Raw genomic sequence first — 18,158 nt, 5'->3', positions numbered from 1 at the left:
AACTAAAGCCATGATCCATGGTGGAAGTTTCAGTTTTGGACAAACATCCTCAAATCTCTAATGAGAAAAGAATTAATTGTTGTTGAATGCTTAAAGCATTAAAAGAGCAGTCCATTATCTATTGTCTATGTTGTCCCGGTATGGATGTCTAAGTTGAGAATAATCAAAAGCGAGAAATCCAAATGCGAGCTTTCTCCTTAGACCTTTGTACAGAGCGGCATAGAGGTACCCCTTTGTGATACTTGGTGAAAGCATATGTATTGCGGTGATAATCCAGGTAGTCCAAGCTAATTAGGACAAGGTGCGGGCACTATTAGTACACTATGCATGAGGCTTGCAACTTATAAGATATAATTTACATGATGCATATGCTTTATTACTACCGTTGACAAAATTGTTTCATGTTTTCAAAATCAACGCTCTAGCACAAATATAGCAATCGATGCTTTTCCTCTATGGAGGACCATTCTTTTACTTTTAATGTTGAGTCAGTTCACCTATTTCTCTCCACCTCAAGAAGCAAACACTTGTGTGAACTGTGCATTGATTCCTACATACTTGCTTATTGCACTTATTATATTACTCTATGTTGACAATATCCATGAGATATACATGTTACAAGTTGAAAGCAACCGCTGAAACTTAATCTTCTTTTGTGTTGCTTCAATGCCTTTACTTTGAATTATTGCTTTATGAGTTAACTCTTATGCAAGACTTAATTGATGCTTGTCTTGAAGTGCTATTCATGAAAAGTCTTTGCTTTATGATTCACTTGTTTACTCATGTCATATACATTGTTTTGATCGCTGCATTCACTACATATGCTTTACAAATAGTATGATCAAGATTATGATGGCATGTCACTCCAGAAATTATCCGTGTTATCGTTTTACCTCGCTCGGGACGAGCAGAACTAAGCTTGGGGATGCTGATACGTCTCCGACGTATCGATAATTTCTTATGTTCCATGCCACATTATTGATGTTATCTACATGTTTTATGCACACTTTATGTCATATTCGTGCATTTTCCGGAACTAACCTATTAACAAGATGCCGAAGTGCCAGTTGCTGTTTTCTGCTGTTTTTGGTTTCAGAAATCCTAGTAAGGAAATATTCTCGGAATTGGACGAAATCAACGCCTAGGGGCCTATTTTTCCACGAAGCTTCCAGAAGTCCGAAGACGAAACGAAGTGGGGCCACAGGGTGCCCAAACCCTAGGGCGGCGCGGCCCACCCCCTGGCCGCGTTGGCCTATGGTGTGGGGCCCCTGTGCCCCCTCCTGACTTGCCCTTCCGCCTACTTAAAGCCTCCGTGACGAAACCCCCGCACCGAGAGCCACGATACGGAAAACCTTCCAGAGACGCCGCCAACGCCGATCCCATCTCGGGGGATCCAGGAGATCGCCTCCGGCACCCTGCCGGAGAGGGGAATCATCTCCCGGAGGACTCTACGCCGCCATGGTCGCCTCTGTGTGATGTGTGAGTAGTCTACCCCTGGACTATGGGTCCATAGCAGTAGCTAGATGGTTGTCTTCTCCCCATTGTGCTATCATTGTCGGATCTTGTGAGCTGCCTAACATGATCAAGATCATCTATCCGTAATTCTATATGTTGCGTTTGTTGGGATCCGATGAATAGAGAATACTTGTTATGTTGATTATCAAAGTTATATCTATGTGTTGTTTATGATCTTGCATGCTTTCCGTTGCTAGTAGATGCTCCGGCCAAGTAGATGCTTGTAACTCCAAGAGGGAGTATTTATGCTCGATAGTGGGTTCATGCCCGCATTGACACCTGGGACAAGTGACGTAAAGTTCTAAGGTTGTGTTGTGCTGTTGCCACTAGGGATAAAACATTGATGCTATGTCTAAGGATGTAGTTGTTGATTACATTACGCACCATACTTAATGCAATTGTCTGTTGCTTTGCAACTTAATACTGGGAGGGGTTCGGATGATAACCTGAAGGTGGACTTTTTAGGCATACATGCAGTTGGATGGCGGTCTATGTACTTTGTCGTAATGCCCAATTAAATCTCACTATAATCATCATGATATGTATGTGCATGGTCATGCTCTCTTTATTTGTCAATTGCCCAACTGTAATTTGTTCACCCAACATGCTTGTTTGTCTTATGGGAGAGACACCTCTAGTGAACTGTGGACCCCGGTCCAATTCTCTTTACTTGAAATACAATCTACTCTGCAATACTCGTTTCACTGTTTTCTTCGCAAACAATCATCTTCCACACAATACGGTTAATCCTTTGTTACAACAAGCCGGTGAGATTGACAACCTCACTGTTTCGTTGGGGCAAAGTACTTTGGTTGTGTTGTGCAGGTTCCACGTTGGCGCCGGAATCCCTGGTGTTGCGCCGCACTACATCCCGCCGCCATCAACCTTCAACGTGCTTCTGGGCTCCTCCTGGTTCGATAAACCTTGGTTTCTTTCTGAGGGAAAACTTGCTGCTGTGCGCATCATACCTTCCTCTTGGGGTTCCCAACGAACGTGTGAGTTACACGCCATCATGTGGCACCGCCATAAATCTAGCATATGCTGGTCGTCCCAACAGAGCGTGGTATTGCGACGGAAAATCCACGACTTCAAATTCCAGCTTCTCGATTCTATAATTTTCTCGGGTCCCAAACTGAACGTCGAGATTGATCTTCCCCAATGGATAACTTGGTTTCTCCGGTGTGATGCCGTGGAACCTTGTGTCTATTGGTTTTAAGTTTGCTAAGGATATGTTCATCTTCCTCAATGTATCTGCATACATAAGGTTTAGGCTGCTGCCGCCGTCTATGAACACTCGAGAGACATCAAATCCCGCGATAACCGCTGCGAGAATAAGTGCTGACCGCCCGGTCGAGGAACTTGCTGCGGATGATCTGCTATGGTGAAGCCAATATCTTGTCCTGACCAATTAAGATACTCAACTGTTGGTGGAGGCATTTTTTCTGCCATAAACACCTGTCGTGAGATTACTTTCTGAGCTCTATTGGACGGCCTTCCCTTCTGAATCATCGACACCGCTCCGTTGGAGTTAGGATCAACATAAGGTGGTGGTGGAGGTGCTGCCGCTATTCTGAGCTGATGCCGATTGTCGTCTGTAATCGCGGGAGGAGGCGGCAAGTGAATCTCGCTTCTGGGTTCTCGAGGATTTCTCTGTGTTGCCCGCGCGTTAGCGTGCTCTGCATACCTTAGCATTGCCTGAAAATTTCGACAGTCTTTCTGCAGGTGCCCTGACTGTCTTTTACCGTTGCTGTCGAGGAAAAAGTGCATTTGACACGGCCCATTCATCATCTCTTCAGGGGACACGAAAGGCCTTGGAAACCTAGGCCCGCTATTTTGCCTGTTGTTGCGAGAATCATCCCTATTATCACCTCGTTGTTTACTGCTTCTCTGATAATCATCTCTGTTGTTTCCTCCTGTGTTTGCCCGAAAACCTGCCGAAATTTGCCCTGGAGCGTCGTAGTTCGGGTACTGCCGAGGAAATCGTCGCCTCGGTTGATAGTTTCGACCACGGTCTTCCTCTGGCGACCTGTGCCGTTTGTTGTGGACAGCGTCTTCTCCATCTGCCCATCTATTTGCTATCTCCATTAACGCGGATACTATTTTTGGATTGGTCCTTCCCAAGTCCTCAACAAAATCTCCACGCCTGATTCCTGCGACAAACGCATCTATTGCTCTCTCGTCAGATATATTTTCTGCCGAGTTTTTGATGATATTCCACCTTTGGATGTACTTTCTCATTGACTCATCTGGCTTTTGTCGACATGCTCTCAACTCCTCTAACGACGCAGGTTTTTTGCACGTGGATCTGAAGTTCTTGACGAACACGTCCTCGAAACTTTCCCAGCTGTCGATAGATCCTGGAGTGAGTTTCTTTATCCAAGATCGTGCGGCTCCACTCAAATGCACCTGGATGCTTTGCATAGCTGTTGCCCTGGTTCCTCCTGTGAGCTTCACTGTCTCGAGATAATCAACTAGCCAATCCTCTGGATCTTGAAGGCCGTCGAACTTCTTGAAATTGTCGGGTAACTTGAATCCTGAGGGGACTCGAGTTTTTCGGACTCTCCTCGTGAAGCATGGTAAGCCGCACATATCTTCGTCGTTAAGCTCCGGAGATTGCCGATGATCCCTTCTGCTTTGCCGCGCTCTGTCGACCCTTGCTTGTGCTGCTGTGTCTCTTGCTCCACTTGGTCCTTCAGGTGCTGCCGCTGTTGCTGCTGCAGGTCGTGGACTATTTTGCCTTGCCGCTCCTTCGGGAGGCGTTGATACAAATACTGTCCCCATAGCTCCAACTCCTGCTACCGCCATATTGTATAGTGTTTCCCTTGGATCACCTGGAGGTCGTTTAGATGCAAGGATAAAAGCATGTGTCGCCATATACCCAGCCTCTGGTGTCTTAGGGATGATGTTTCCTCTTGTATCTATCGACATGAAGGACATGTCGAGGTTTTGGACCAAGTGCTCTCTTCTCGCTCGGGTATATGTTGCAACCTTGATCTTGCTCCGTTCCGCGCCTCCCTGTGGCTATCACCCGAAGTTCTAGATTGTCGACTTAGATCTGCCCTCCTCCTGCTAGATGCGAAGCTGCCTCCTTTCTTCTGTTTAACTCAGCCGTGCTGTTTTTCCAATTCTCTTGCGGCTCGTGCGAGCCTATATTGATATGCTTGCAATTCCTCCGGTGTGGCTGTGGTGGCCATTGGTTCTGAACCGTTCATAGCTCTCGCGGCTCTGTCCCACGCCGCTTGCGAAAGCTGAACTCGTCTCGCGGGCTGCGGCCCGACGTATTTATTGCCCAGGCCTTGTCGCAGATTGGAGGGATCGACGTATGGATTTCCCAGATCGTCGAAAGCCTCAGATGTTTCCTCTTGATCTTCGATGGCATAAATCTGATGATACTTTGCACTCAGATCTATGTTGGGTTTGGTGACATCATCGTTGAGATTGATGAAGACCTTGCCCACTGTGATAGATTTGTCGATGAAGTCGTAACTGTCGACATCGCTTGAGCCATCGCTTATATATGAGTCCGCGAGATGACTCAAACGACATGTCGTTGAAGATCTTGGCGAGTTTCTCTCTTGCTGCGAGTGCGACGTAGCGTGTCGACGAAGTTTCTTCTTCTCTCGACTCGGTTGACGATGTATAGCTTGAAAAATCGGAATCGACCGCCGACGATCCCGACGAAATCGGAATTTCGACACGATACGATCCTTCCTTCTCGACGCGAAAGTGAAACCTTCCGAACGTCATCTCCATGGGCTCCGCCAGATACGCATATGCATCCAAACGGGAGGGTGGGTGAGGAACAAAATCGACAGGACCAGCGGCGATCTGTTTACCTCGATCCATTGCGTTGCTTGCGGTTGACGATGTCGAAGATCTTGAACGTGCCATCGAGATCAGATCCTTACGCCTCTAGTTCCCACAGACGGCGCCAATTGACAAGGTATCAACTTGTCAATGCCTATGGATTGTAGGCTAGGGTTTAGTTGGAAGTAGGGGGCAAGTAGATCTCGAGGGTTTCAGCCGAAAAGTACTCGACGATTATGAGAACTAGGGTTTGTAACAATGATTCGATGATCTCTTCGTCCCTCGACTCCCCCTTTATATAGGAGGCGGAGCCGAGGGTTTCGTTTTGTACAAGGTACAGAGTCCGGGACGGTTTCTAACTCATCCCGCCAGATTACAAATTACACTTCCTATTACAACTCTAACTTTCCTTAATATATCTTGGGCTCCCGAATCTTCTTATACTTCGGGTATTGGGCCTTCAGTAAACCCCGGGTACTATCTTTGGCAGGCCCATTTGGGATGCCTATGTCAGACACTGAGTCAAAGTCAACGACGGTCTACAAGAGAAGCGGCGGACGTCCATTGAGCCCCTGGCAGCGCTCGACGAGATTGGTGGCGGATGAAGTTTGGCAAAGGGGCGGCGAAGCTAACTTTGTTGACAGACATTTTTTTCGACAAAAAGTATATATTAATATAAGAGGTACCAATTACACCCAGCCTCTGCAACAACGCACTACCCTAGCGACATTACGGTTGCACACAACCAAAAAAAGAAAGAAGAATTACCAAAAAAAGAAAAGCCTCGCTACAGTGATCTATCCTTTAAACAACAGCACTAACACCACCATGACAGCACCAGAAGTTCAGCTTCTCCAAAAGTGACGCCTCCAAGAAGGTAACAGTGCACCTGCGCTATCGTCGCCCGATCATAGATCTTAGGTTTTCACCCTAAAGAAAATCCTCACTCTCAAAACAATGCCTTCAACAAGAACATTGCCGGGCACAACCAATTAAGGCCAGATCTTGGATTTTCACCCTGAAAGGTAAGATTTTGAACTTCTCCTGTGCAGTCGCCCCCACTCGCATGTCGCTGCTCCTAAGACACCGATCATGAAGCCAATTCCTCTTCGCCACCCAGACTCGAGCCACCATTGCAAGACCACAGATCTCGGCTTCCATGTCATTCTCCAGCCAGCATCACGGAATGAAAACGTGCTCCATGATAATAACCGCCAGCAGAGCTTCGAAACGCTCCCTCTGAAACCAAACGGCCAGAGTAAAAACATGGGTGCGCTCGACCGAATTCCACCCGATCCGGCAACCTCTAGGCTTGAATCGCCCAATGGAGCACCGGCGGAGCCTTCCGGAACACGACACATCCGTCAGATCGATGAGGACAGCATCTTGGCGCGAGAAGAAATCTAAGGACCACCGCCATTATTCGCAAGACTAGCAGGTCCCCACACCGCTGGTCGTCTCCAAAGCTGAGAAGGCGGAAGAGGAACAAGGGGATCCAGTACAGAGCACCGTCCTAACCCCACAATTAGCAGATCAGGCCGCAGCCTCCACCGGATCTCATAGGTCAGGGCACCTCCATGAGCGCCACACCCCTCCTCCTCAACGCCTCCCGCCGGAGAACCAGGCGCCGGCCATGAAGAGCCCCGCCGCCCTGCGCCCCGGATCGACCTCCCACCTCCTCCCGTGAGGAGCCGCCGGGAAACGCCTCCCCTGACAGGTATAGCCGCATAGGAGTCTCTTCCTCCATCCTGACCGCAGTCCTGACCACCGTCATCACCCAAGATCGCCGGCAGAGGGCGGAGATGTCTTCCGCCAAGGTCGCAGGGAGATGGCGAGGATAGAAGAGAGATTGGCTGCACGTACGGGTTATGAGTTATGACTGGAGTTTGTTGCGAATCTGAGGCAGTAAATAGAGTATAAAGAATCGTGCATGCGTCTGGGTCAGGTCACAACTGCCGGAAGCTTTTTTTTTCTCCTCACCCGAGTAAGGTAGAGATTTGTTTTGGTTGTTGAGATGATCACCCGAGAGATTCGAAGAAAAAAAAGAGATGATCACCCGAGAATATAGGTAGAGATTTGTGCTAGTTGTTGGATAATCACGGTGGCTGTTTGTCCTATGCGTGCATGAGGAGAGAGATAAGCTGAGTGCGGTGGCATTTCTTATTTTTTCGATAAAGGATGCTTTATTACTTTTTGGGAAAGCAATTACATCCAGCCTCTGCATAAGCAGGATGCACACAGCCGTTTTTGAGTCTCAAGTCCAAAAAAGATACCAAACTAAAAAATATGTAGGCGAAATACATATCGAAACGATGAATCATATAACGCCTAAGGTGTGGGTGGGGCTTCAATCCGTAGACTATGCTGCCACCCATGTAGGGAAAAAGTATCCCTCGCCGTAGCCTCCAACCATGTACAGACCTCCGTAAAGAGGTCTCGGTTCTCCATGCGCTGAAGAGGTAACCATGAACGAAGAATCCCTGTACATCTGTAGATGACCTGCAACAAGGAGAAATTTTTGCCATTAAAAATCTTGTCATTTCTACTCAGCCAAAGCGCCCAGATAACTGCTAGCGCCCCCACCCTAAGAAGCAACTTGAACCTTGAATCTATACCATGAAGCCAATTACCAAAGACATTGGCCATACTAGTGGGAGGATACAAGGTAGATGCTACTTGGATGACAGACCAAATAGATCTCGCAAACTGGCACTAAAAGAAGAGGTGTTTAATAGTTTCGTCATGATGACAAAAAACACATCGAGTGCTTCCGTGCCAATTCCGCTTAACAAGATTGTCTTTGGTGAGGATGACTCCTCGACGAAGATACCATCCAAATATTTTTATTTTTAATGGTATCTTCATCTTCCAAATTTTGTTATTATTATCAACCGGTAAATCAGAATGAAGTATGGCGATCTATAAAGATTTTACCGAGAAAGAGCCATCTACATGTAAATTCCACCTAAATTCATCTGGTTCAGGCGTTAAGTTAACATCCCCCAACCTCTGAATTAAAGCATTCCATGCCATTAGCCGCTGTCCTAGCAAAACACGTCTGAACGTCACATTCGGTGGAGAGGTAGCCATTACAGTGGCAATGGTATCTCCTTTGCGACGAACGATACTATACAACGCAGGATACTGTTCACTTAGCGGTGCATTGTCTAACCAAGCATCTTCCCAGAACCGTATCTGTGTTCCATTCTTGATTGAGAAAGTACCATGATGAAAAAAGACATTTTTTGTCGCCATTAGACCAGCCCAGAAGTGTGAATCTCCAGGTTTCCAAACCACTTGAGATAACGTCTTGGAGCCGATATACTTTCTCCGAAGAATAGTTTGCCAAATACCATCCTCGGTAAGGAGCTTAAAAAGTCATTTACCCAACAGAGCTGAGTTCTTGACCTCCAGGTCATGAACTCCAAGCCCGCCTTGATCTTTGGGACTACAAACTACACTCCATTTAACCATTCGATATTTCTTTTTCTCGCTACCACCTTGCCAAAAGAATCTAGATCGATAATAATCGAGTTTATGCAGAATTCCTTTTGGCAACAGGAAGAATGATAACATATACAGTACCATATTTGTCAGTACCGAATTAATGAGTACCAATCTTCCTCCCAGGGATAGCAATTTGCCTTTCCAACTACTAAGGCGCTTATGTAATCTTTCTTCTACTATTTTCCATTCAGCAATCGTGAGTCTCCGGTAATGAATCGGAATACCCAAATAGCGAATAGGAAATTGGCCTTGCCCACAACCGAACAACTCTGTATAGAGAGCTGTATCATCTTGGGCATCACCGAAACAGAACAATTCACTTTTATGAAAATTAATTTTCAATCCCGACAACTGCTCAAAAGCCACCAAGATTAATTTCAGGTTGTGAGCTTTTTCGAGATCATGATCCATAAATAGAATTGTATCATCGGCATATTGAAGAATAGATAAACCGCCATCAACCAGATGTGGAATCACCCCTTCAATTTGACCATCGGACTTGGCCCGCTCTCTGAGTATAGCCAGCATATCCGCCACAATGTTAAATAACATAGGTGATAACGGATCCCCTTGGCGTAACCCTTTTCGTGTTTGGAAATAATGGCCGGTGTCATCATTAACCCGAATTGCCACACTACCTCCATACACAAAATCATTTATTAAAGCGCGCCATTCAGGAGAAAAACCTTTCATCCTGAGAGTCTGTTGTAGGAAAGACCACTTGACCTTGTCATAAGCCTTTTCAAAATCTAATTTCAAAATAACCCCGTTTAATTTCGTAGTATGCATCTCATGTACCGTCTCATGCAAAACCGCCACTCCATCAAGAATATTTCTTCCTTGCATGAAAGCGGTTTGTGATGGCTGAACGACATGATCCGCAACCGTATTAAGTCTAATGGTGGCCACTTTCGTGAAAATCTTGAAACTTACATTTAAGAGGCAAATAGGTCTATATTGTTGAATCCTTTCGCCTCATTAACTTTCGGTAACAAGATTACTTCACCAAAATTTAGACGAAATAATTCTAGTTGTCCCATATGCAGAGCACTGAACAAATCTAGAAGATCCACTTTAATAGTGTCCCAGAAAGTTTGATAAAACTCCGCCGGAAAACCATCAGGACCCGGTGCTTTGTTGCATTCCATTTGGAAAATAGCCTTCTGCACTTCTTCCTCAGAATAAGATGCAGTTAGTAAGCCATTTTCCTCTAAAGAAACTTGGGGTATATCAGCTGTTAAGTCCTCGTTTAGAGAAAGTGAACTTTCATCCGGAGGACCAAACAAGCCTTTATAATAATTTGTAATGTAAGATTTGAGTTGCTCATGGCCTTCAATCAACCCTTCATCTTGAATAGGAGAGTGAATACGTTTTTTTCCGATGTCTCCCATTGGCTATGCCATGAAAATATCGCGTATTTGAGTCTCCTTCCAATATGAATTGGGCTTTGGAACGTTGATACCCTTTGAGTTCCTCTTCGCGAAGGAGACTCGCTATCTGCGCATTGGACTGATTCTTAAGTTCAATCTCATGCGGAGACAACGGTCTCACCTCAGCCAGCGCCTCTAGCTCATCAATCAAGGTTGATAAGCGAGTCTTCTCTTTCTTAAGAATACCAGACATATGGGCCGCCCAACCAGAGAGGTGTCTGCGCATTGCGCGCATTTTATTATTCCATCTCAAGATAGGAGTGGCACCACCAACCGGTCTTTCCCAAACCGTCTTAACCATTTCATGGAACCCTTCTCTATGTAACCAGCCAAGTTCAAATTTGAATGGCCTCTTACAAACAGATCGGGGATTACCAGTAGTTAGGAGAATAGGAGCATGGTCAGACAATTTTTCAATACGTTCTAGTGCGCGGACAGACACCATAGGGTATTTATCTTCCCATTCGGTATCCATCAACACGCGATCTAGCTTTTCGTATGTGGGTTCAGGCAAGCTATTGGCCCAAGTAAATTGTCGACCGGACATAAACACCTCTCTCAAGTCAAGGCTATCAATGATAGCGTTAAACAAGAAAGGCCAATGTCCATCAAAAAGACCTTTACTTTTTTCATGAGGAAATCTTAATAGATTGAAATCGCCTCCGATCAAAATCGGATAGAGATTATCTTTAGTAAGATTTACCAACTCACGTAAGAAGTCAGCCTTAAAAGCGTCCTGGGCAGCACCATACACAGCAACCAGACTCCAAATGAATCCGTCAGCTTTATTCTGGATGTCGAGCTTAATGTGATACTCACCATCGTAACTAGCTAGAACAGTCATGGTGTCTATGCGGACGCCAAGTAAAATGCCACCAGACCTACCACGAGGCGGGCGAGAAAACCACTGAAAGTTAATCCCGCCTGATAAACGGTCGAGGAAACTCTGTGAGAAATTCCGTCTACCCGTCTCAGATATTGCAATAAAATCTAAATCATAATCTCTACAACCGTCGACAATGTGAGAATGCTTAGCCAAGTCTCCAAGACCTCTGCTATTCCGAAACATGTCATTCATTGAAAAACTATTTTAGATTTAGAACTCTTGCAATATCTACGAGACTTCTTTCTAGCTGAAGACCGAGAACCACGTGCTTTTAGATCATAGACTGAACTAAGCTCCGAGTGTTCTAAGTCTACTTCTGAGATATTGCCAATGATAGCCGAGACAAGCTGACCATCTAGGATGTCATCCTCTTCATGTCAAGTTCCGTCTGTCTCAACACATCAACCGAAACCGAGATCTCATCGGATGTATTACCCAATGAGACCCTAAGGGCACTCAAATTAGAAGAAATACGCGAATTAGAAAAAGAAGTAAAAGACTTGGACGGATGTTTAGTACCTGCCGTGTCGAGATTAATCTCCGCCTTACGTCGCATGGCCCTCTGCATGACGTCCTCGTCCGTGACCCCGGTCCCGTCCTCTCGCGAGCGCATACCTCCCACTCCTCTGCACCGTCGGCTGAACAACAGGTGGGATAAAAGTGGGACGAGGCTGCTCCAAGGTGGGAACCGGCGAAGGTGAAGTCGAGCGCGGAGAAGTCACCGACGAGGCTGGCGCCGAGTCATTCGATGCAGGGGTAGGAGGCGGTGTAGCCCCCTGCACCGATCCTGACCACGGTGGAGATGCCTCTGTAGGCGTGGCTGTGGCCGACGAGGCCGGCTGGTGGTGCTCCTCATGCGGCGAGGCCGGCTGCTGCTGCGCCGCGAGCAGCGTGTCCGGCTGCTGCTGCGCCGCGAGAGATGACGGCGTGCCCGGCTGCTGCTGCGCCGCGAGTGACGACGGTGTGCCCGGCTGCTGCTGCGTCGCGAGCAGCATGTCCTGCGCACTGCTCGTGCACCCTCGGCGAGGTCGGCTGAACCCAACCCGGCTGCTGCTGCAACCCCACCGTGGCCGTGCCATGCTACTGCTGCAGCTGCAAAACCGGCGACGCCGGCTGCAGCGGCTGCGTATCCAGCCCCGACGCCGGCAGCAGACCCGGTGACAAGGTATCAACTTGTCAATGCCTATGGATTGTAGGCTAGGGTTTAGTTGGAAGTAGAGGGCAAGTAGATCTCGAAGGTTTCAGCCGAAAAGTACTCGACGATTATGAAAACTAGGGTTTGTGAACAATGATTCGATGATCTCTTCGTCCCTCGACTCCCCCTTTATATAGGAGGCGGAGCCGAGGGATTCGTGTTGCACAAGTTACAGAGTCCGGGACGGTTTCTAACTCATCCCGCCAGATTACAAATAACACTTCCTATTACAACTCTAACTTTCCTTAATATATCTTGGGCTCCCGAATCTTCTTATTCTTCGGGTAGTGGGCCTTCACAGAACCCCGGGTACTATCTTCGGCAGGCCCATTTGGGATGCCTATGTCAGTAGCCCCCGAGATTTTGCTTGAATCGTAGAGTCAAGGAAAATCTCCACTGTTTATTTTTATTCGACAGCTTTAACTTTTCTATATTTCTTCACATAAAATTCTATATTGTACAGGGATAATGGTAGTTGGGGCTAGTTCATCTGACGGATCAGGTACTAGTTAACTGCTCTCGTGGCAATCCGCAAAAACCTACTTCAAGATCACGTCCCCGGACATGACCTCGGGATACCGGTGTAAACTTCGACGAGCGCCGCTTAAGGTCTTACCATTCCGTCGAGTCCCGAGTAAAATTTATCGGATACCTAACACGTCCGTTAGGATTTTTCTTCGTATCTGTTGATACGGATAAAAGTAGCAGAGCGCAGTCTTCGGCGATGCCACGCCCAGCAGAACGGATCTGGGGTCTTACCTTCGCAAATTTGCGGCATTCAGAAATTGATCGCAACTTTGGCGTTCTGAGAATATATTGTCGAGTGCTTTTCCGGCTGTTGGAATGGCACATTTTATTGAGTCAAAGATGACTTATATTGCTCTCCCGATGGGAGTATATGTAGAGTTAGTTATAACTCGAAATATACTCTTTTGCTCTTTTATCTTTCTTTTTCTCTCGTCTTTCTTTCTTTTATAATTTCATCGGGCACGCGAACAGCGTTCCCGATGGGAGTAGCCCCCGAGGCTACAGCCAAGGACTTGTACTTGGGTGTAGGCTCCACGCCTTATGCCGACATATTTCTTTTTTCTCCCGGAGTTTTATAATTTCTCGGGTGCGCGAACAGCGCTCCCGATGGGAGTAGCCCCCGAGGCTATGAACAAATACTCGTATTTGGTCATAGGCTCATGCCACTTCTATTTTTTCTTTCTAGATCTTTTTCTTTTTTCCAAAGTAGCCCCCGAGCATTTGATCAGAAACTTGTATTTGATCAAAGGCTCCATCATTATTTTTCCGTGTCGCCTTTTATGAAGCTGTTGAGTCGAATTTTTTCCCTCTGTCAAGATGACGTTGTTGCTGACGATAGCCACGATTGCCTATCAAAAATTTGCGACAAGCCTTTTCTCGCCGCCATGCGGGCCCAATTAATCCACTATCTTGACACGTCGTGCAAGTGGCGGACACACGTCCTCCTCTTTTTCCGGCGCACGCACCGTAACTTCCGCGATGTTGAATTACTTTTTTACCCTTGACGCCACGTGGCTATCATCTGTCACACATTTTCCTTATCCAACGGTTCGTCGTTTCACCGCACCCCTATATAAATTCATCTTCTTCCTCCTTGAACACTTCCGCCCGCGCCGTCTTCCTTCTCTCATCTGCAAATTTCCCCTTGCAATCCACAACTTCCTGAGCTCCTCACCTCCAAACTGCGAATCCTGCGCCATTGTTGATGCCACCTCGCCGATTGACCAGGCACAGTACGCCGGAATCCTCCATGGCCGCCGCGGATCTTGGAACGGCGGAGTGGGAAAGATCAAAGATTTCCGCTCAGGACATCAACATGCTGAGGAAGCTGGGGATCAGCAAGAAACCCCAGGCATTGCGCTTCCCCAGCGAGGAAAGCTACCCAACCCCTCCAATGGGGTACCGGGTAAGTTTTGTCGACCACCTCATCCGCGGACTTTCCGCCCCCATTCATCCTTTTCTCCGTGGACTTCTCTTTATCTACGGTCTGCAACTCCACCACCTCACGCCAAATTCAATCCTCCATATTTCCATTTTTATCACTCTGTGCGAGGCCTTCCTTGGCGTCCAGCCTAACTGGGCGCTTTGGAAGCGCATTTTTTTCTGCCGCCGCAATGGCTCGCCCAATGTCGCCTATAATATAGGCGGCGTTGTGATTTCTGTTCAACCCACTGTCGACTACTTCGACGTCAAGCTTCCTGACTCAGTTCAAGGATGGCGCAAGAAGTGGTTGTACATTCAGGAGGAGAACCATGGATGTGCAGAGAACAACATCCCTCCTTTTGATGGTGCCGAGAAAATTTTACGCCGCCGCTCCTGGGACGCGGAGGCTACCGAAGAAGAAAGAGCGTTGACAGAAAACTTGATGGCTCGTATCCACGAGTTGCAAAATACTCGTGGCAAAGAGTTATCGGGAATCCAAATTACTGCATATTTTCTAAGGACAAGCGTGCAGCCGCTTCAGGCTCGCAAAAATCCTCTATGGAGATATGCTGGCAACGAGAATGTAGATCGGCTGTCGGTGGATTTGGAAGTCAAAGACTTGGAAAAGCTTGTCCGAAAAATCTCATCTCTCAGCAAAAAAGATCTTGTCCCTGCATCTTGTCGCGTAAAACCATTCAGCGCCTCCAATCCACTCCCCCGGGTAATTTTTGTCCATTATCTTGTTATTGCTTTGTTAACTTTTTTGTAACTTCTTTTCTGACGTCTCTCCTTATTTTATTTTGCGCAGAATCATCCTGACCTTGTCTCGCTTCCTCCTCTTCCTGAGGGTGGAGAAGTCGAAGAAAGGGCCATTGTCACGGATGACAATCAAGAAGCTCCATCCTTTGTGAACGAACCCGTGGATTCACGAAAATCTGCGGGTAATTCCGAAGGTACTTCGTCGGCACAATCTCCTCCTCCCGCTGTCTCCCCGAAAGGCAAAAGGAAAAGGAATGATGTCGAAGACTCCGGCACTTCCAAAGCCGAAGAAATTGATCCTTCACACCAGAAGGCAGCTTACGATCCTTATCTTGAATCCCTCGTCAGCTCGTAAGTCATTTTTATTTCTCCTTATTTCTGTACCCGAAATGTTTGTCTTGTCTTGCTTTTTATGCTGTCGACTTTTAATCACAGCGATGACGAGGAAGAAGTACCAACTGTTGACGTGGCTCCTCGTACGAGCACGTCACATACTTTACTTGCTTCGGACACGCTAGTTGAAGGAGAAGAATCTTCGCCTCCTCAACAAAACGTCGTCACCACTACTCCGCCATCAAGCCCCCTTGCTCCTTCACCAAAAAGGACGAGGGTTGAGACGATCATTGAGCCTGCCCCTCAATTGGGTAGCTCTTCCACTTTGCTCTTGGATGATGTAAGTTTTTGAATTTTCTTGCCAATATCTATATTTCCTCTATTTTGCTTTTTCACGCCTTCACTCTTTTTTCATACCGATGTTTCTCTTTCTTTGTTCTTTTTTGACAGCCCATGATCAAAGAGCTTATCCGCATCGGATCCCAATTCATTGGGTACCGTGAATATGCCAGCAGAACTGAAGGTAATAATTTTTGTCTTCTTGCTCCTGTCGTTTATCGCCATTTTTGACCTTTCTTTTTTTTTCGACAGAGAAACTTGCAGAGGCCAACAAACGTGCCGACGCACTTGCTCAAAAACTGGAGCAAAGTGAAGCGGCCCGCAAGAAAGCCGAACTTGTTGCTAGCGAAGCCAAAGCAGAGGCTGATGAAGCCAAAGCAAAAGCTGCTAGTGTCGAGGATCTGCAGAAAAGACTTGAGGATGCTGAAACTGCTTTAAACGAGCACAAAGCTGCACAGGCTGCTCGTGAACAGGGGATCCTCAAGCGCCTGAAATCACAAAGTCGACGCACTCAAAGTAATATTATTGATCCCTTCTATTTTTATGAGACCCGCTGTTTCTTGTTTTTGACCAACGTTTTGTTTCCTGTGGCAGGCCAAACAAACCAAGAGTTTGACCTGGAAAATCCCGACAATGATCCTCTCCTTGACGCACTTTCTTATCTGGAGCTTCATGGATCCGAAATTCGTGAAGGCGTGGCGAATGCTAATGCGGGACTATCGACACTGTTCCCCTACTTCTTCCCGAAGAAAGAGGAGCCCCCGACTTTCCTTGCCCTTGCCAAGAGCTTCAATTCATCAGAGGACCTTGGACTAAAGATGCGCCAGGAAAACATGAAGATTGCTGTCGAGAGTACTGTTGCCCTGGTCGCTGACAGCCAACAAACTGTTGATTGGATGAAGGTTGGCGACACCGATCAGATAGAGCAGTCAAGATGGAGGTCGTTGATTAAGGCAGCCAAGCCCAACACGAAGAAAATCCTGGCCTATCTTGGGATCAAACCAGCTTCAACTCCTAGCTCATCAAGGCCGGAGGTCTAGTTGCATGCCTCTTTGTTTTTTCGTTCTCTTGTTTCTTTTGCCCTTGTCGCCAATTTAGTTGTGGCGACAATTATCCTGGTAGTCCTTTAGGAGAAACTTCTTTTGTAATGCCTATGTAAATATTTCTAGAAATTAATGAAATTCCCTCTGGCACTATCATTGATCCTGGCGCTCTCTTTTCCAGTTAATATTTGACAACTATTCGACCAATCCTTGCTCTGCCGATGCTTCTCCCGCTTCTTCCTTCTCGAAGAAAATGCCAATCGCTGATAACCCTCTCGAAGGTTCTTCAAGCAAACATTCGTCAGAAGATTTGCAAGAACTTCGACAGCAACTCCAATCCATGAAGAAGCAAACTCTCGCCATGATGGAACAGTCTCGAAAAGCATCTGAACAAGAAAAACTTGCTCTCCAACAAGCCAAAGAAGCTATGGCTGCCAAGGATACTGCTGTATTGGAAGCAAAAGGAGCCACTACCCGAGAAAATAGCATGCTCGAGCTAATGTTGGAGGCTAGCACAGATATGTTAGGTATGTTTTTCTAACCTCACAATGCCTCCTCTTTACTTTGCTGTGCCCCCCTTCAGATTTCTTGCATTGTCGCTTAATAGGCTCGGTTCTTGATGCTGCCGCCGAAGATCGAAGGGTGAACGAGAGAACAAATCTTCTCGTCAATCTTTCCCTTAACCATGGCTGTTTATTCTGGGCCTCCCCCGAACGAACCTAGCAGATTGTCAGGTTTCAAGATCGTGCTTGCCAAGTGCGCGAATTTCTCAACTTTTGCACGACAACATTAACCCTTGTTTACAGGACTTTGTTTCCTCGAAATGAAGTTCCCAAAACTCTTCCTGAATTATTGGAGGTATTCAGAGATGCTCCTCGCATTCATAATTTTGTACGAGCTCAATTGACAGCTGGAGCGAGGTTTGCCATGATTATGATAAATATTTGCCATCCAAAGTTAGATCTGATGAAGATTGTTGCTGATTGCCTGGCCAAAAAATCGCGGCGAAAGAATGATATCGACTCAATCAATGAGATGGTAACTCCTGTGGCTGAGTCGATGATAGATGAGCTTCTTCGGATGGATTCAGAATTCTTCGTCAAGGGGTCCTATGCTGAGCATAAGACAACCAGAGGCTTGTCCATAGATAGTATTTTAGGTTTTGACTGATTTGTACTATATTGAACAACATTATGTCTGTATCTTTTTTGGTTTCCGAAGAAATTTGTTGTATATTGTAAACTGCTATATATTGCTGGAGCCCCCGAGCCTTCTGGCTAGAGTTGTACTATTTTTTCCATCTCGGAGACTTTTCCTCCTGTCACAATAAGATATCTCTGTTTTTTCATTAATGGGTCGAAAGCCCCCGAGTGTCGTGGTGTCAAAGTTCTATA

The sequence above is a fragment of the Lolium rigidum genome, chromosome 7 (genome assembly GCF_022539505.1).
Source record: "Lolium rigidum isolate FL_2022 chromosome 7, APGP_CSIRO_Lrig_0.1, whole genome shotgun sequence".
NCBI classification, from domain to species: domain Eukaryota; kingdom Viridiplantae; phylum Streptophyta; class Magnoliopsida; order Poales; family Poaceae; genus Lolium; species Lolium rigidum.
The sequence above is the reverse complement of the archived record's forward strand: the minus strand, read 5'-3'. Positions refer to the sequence as shown.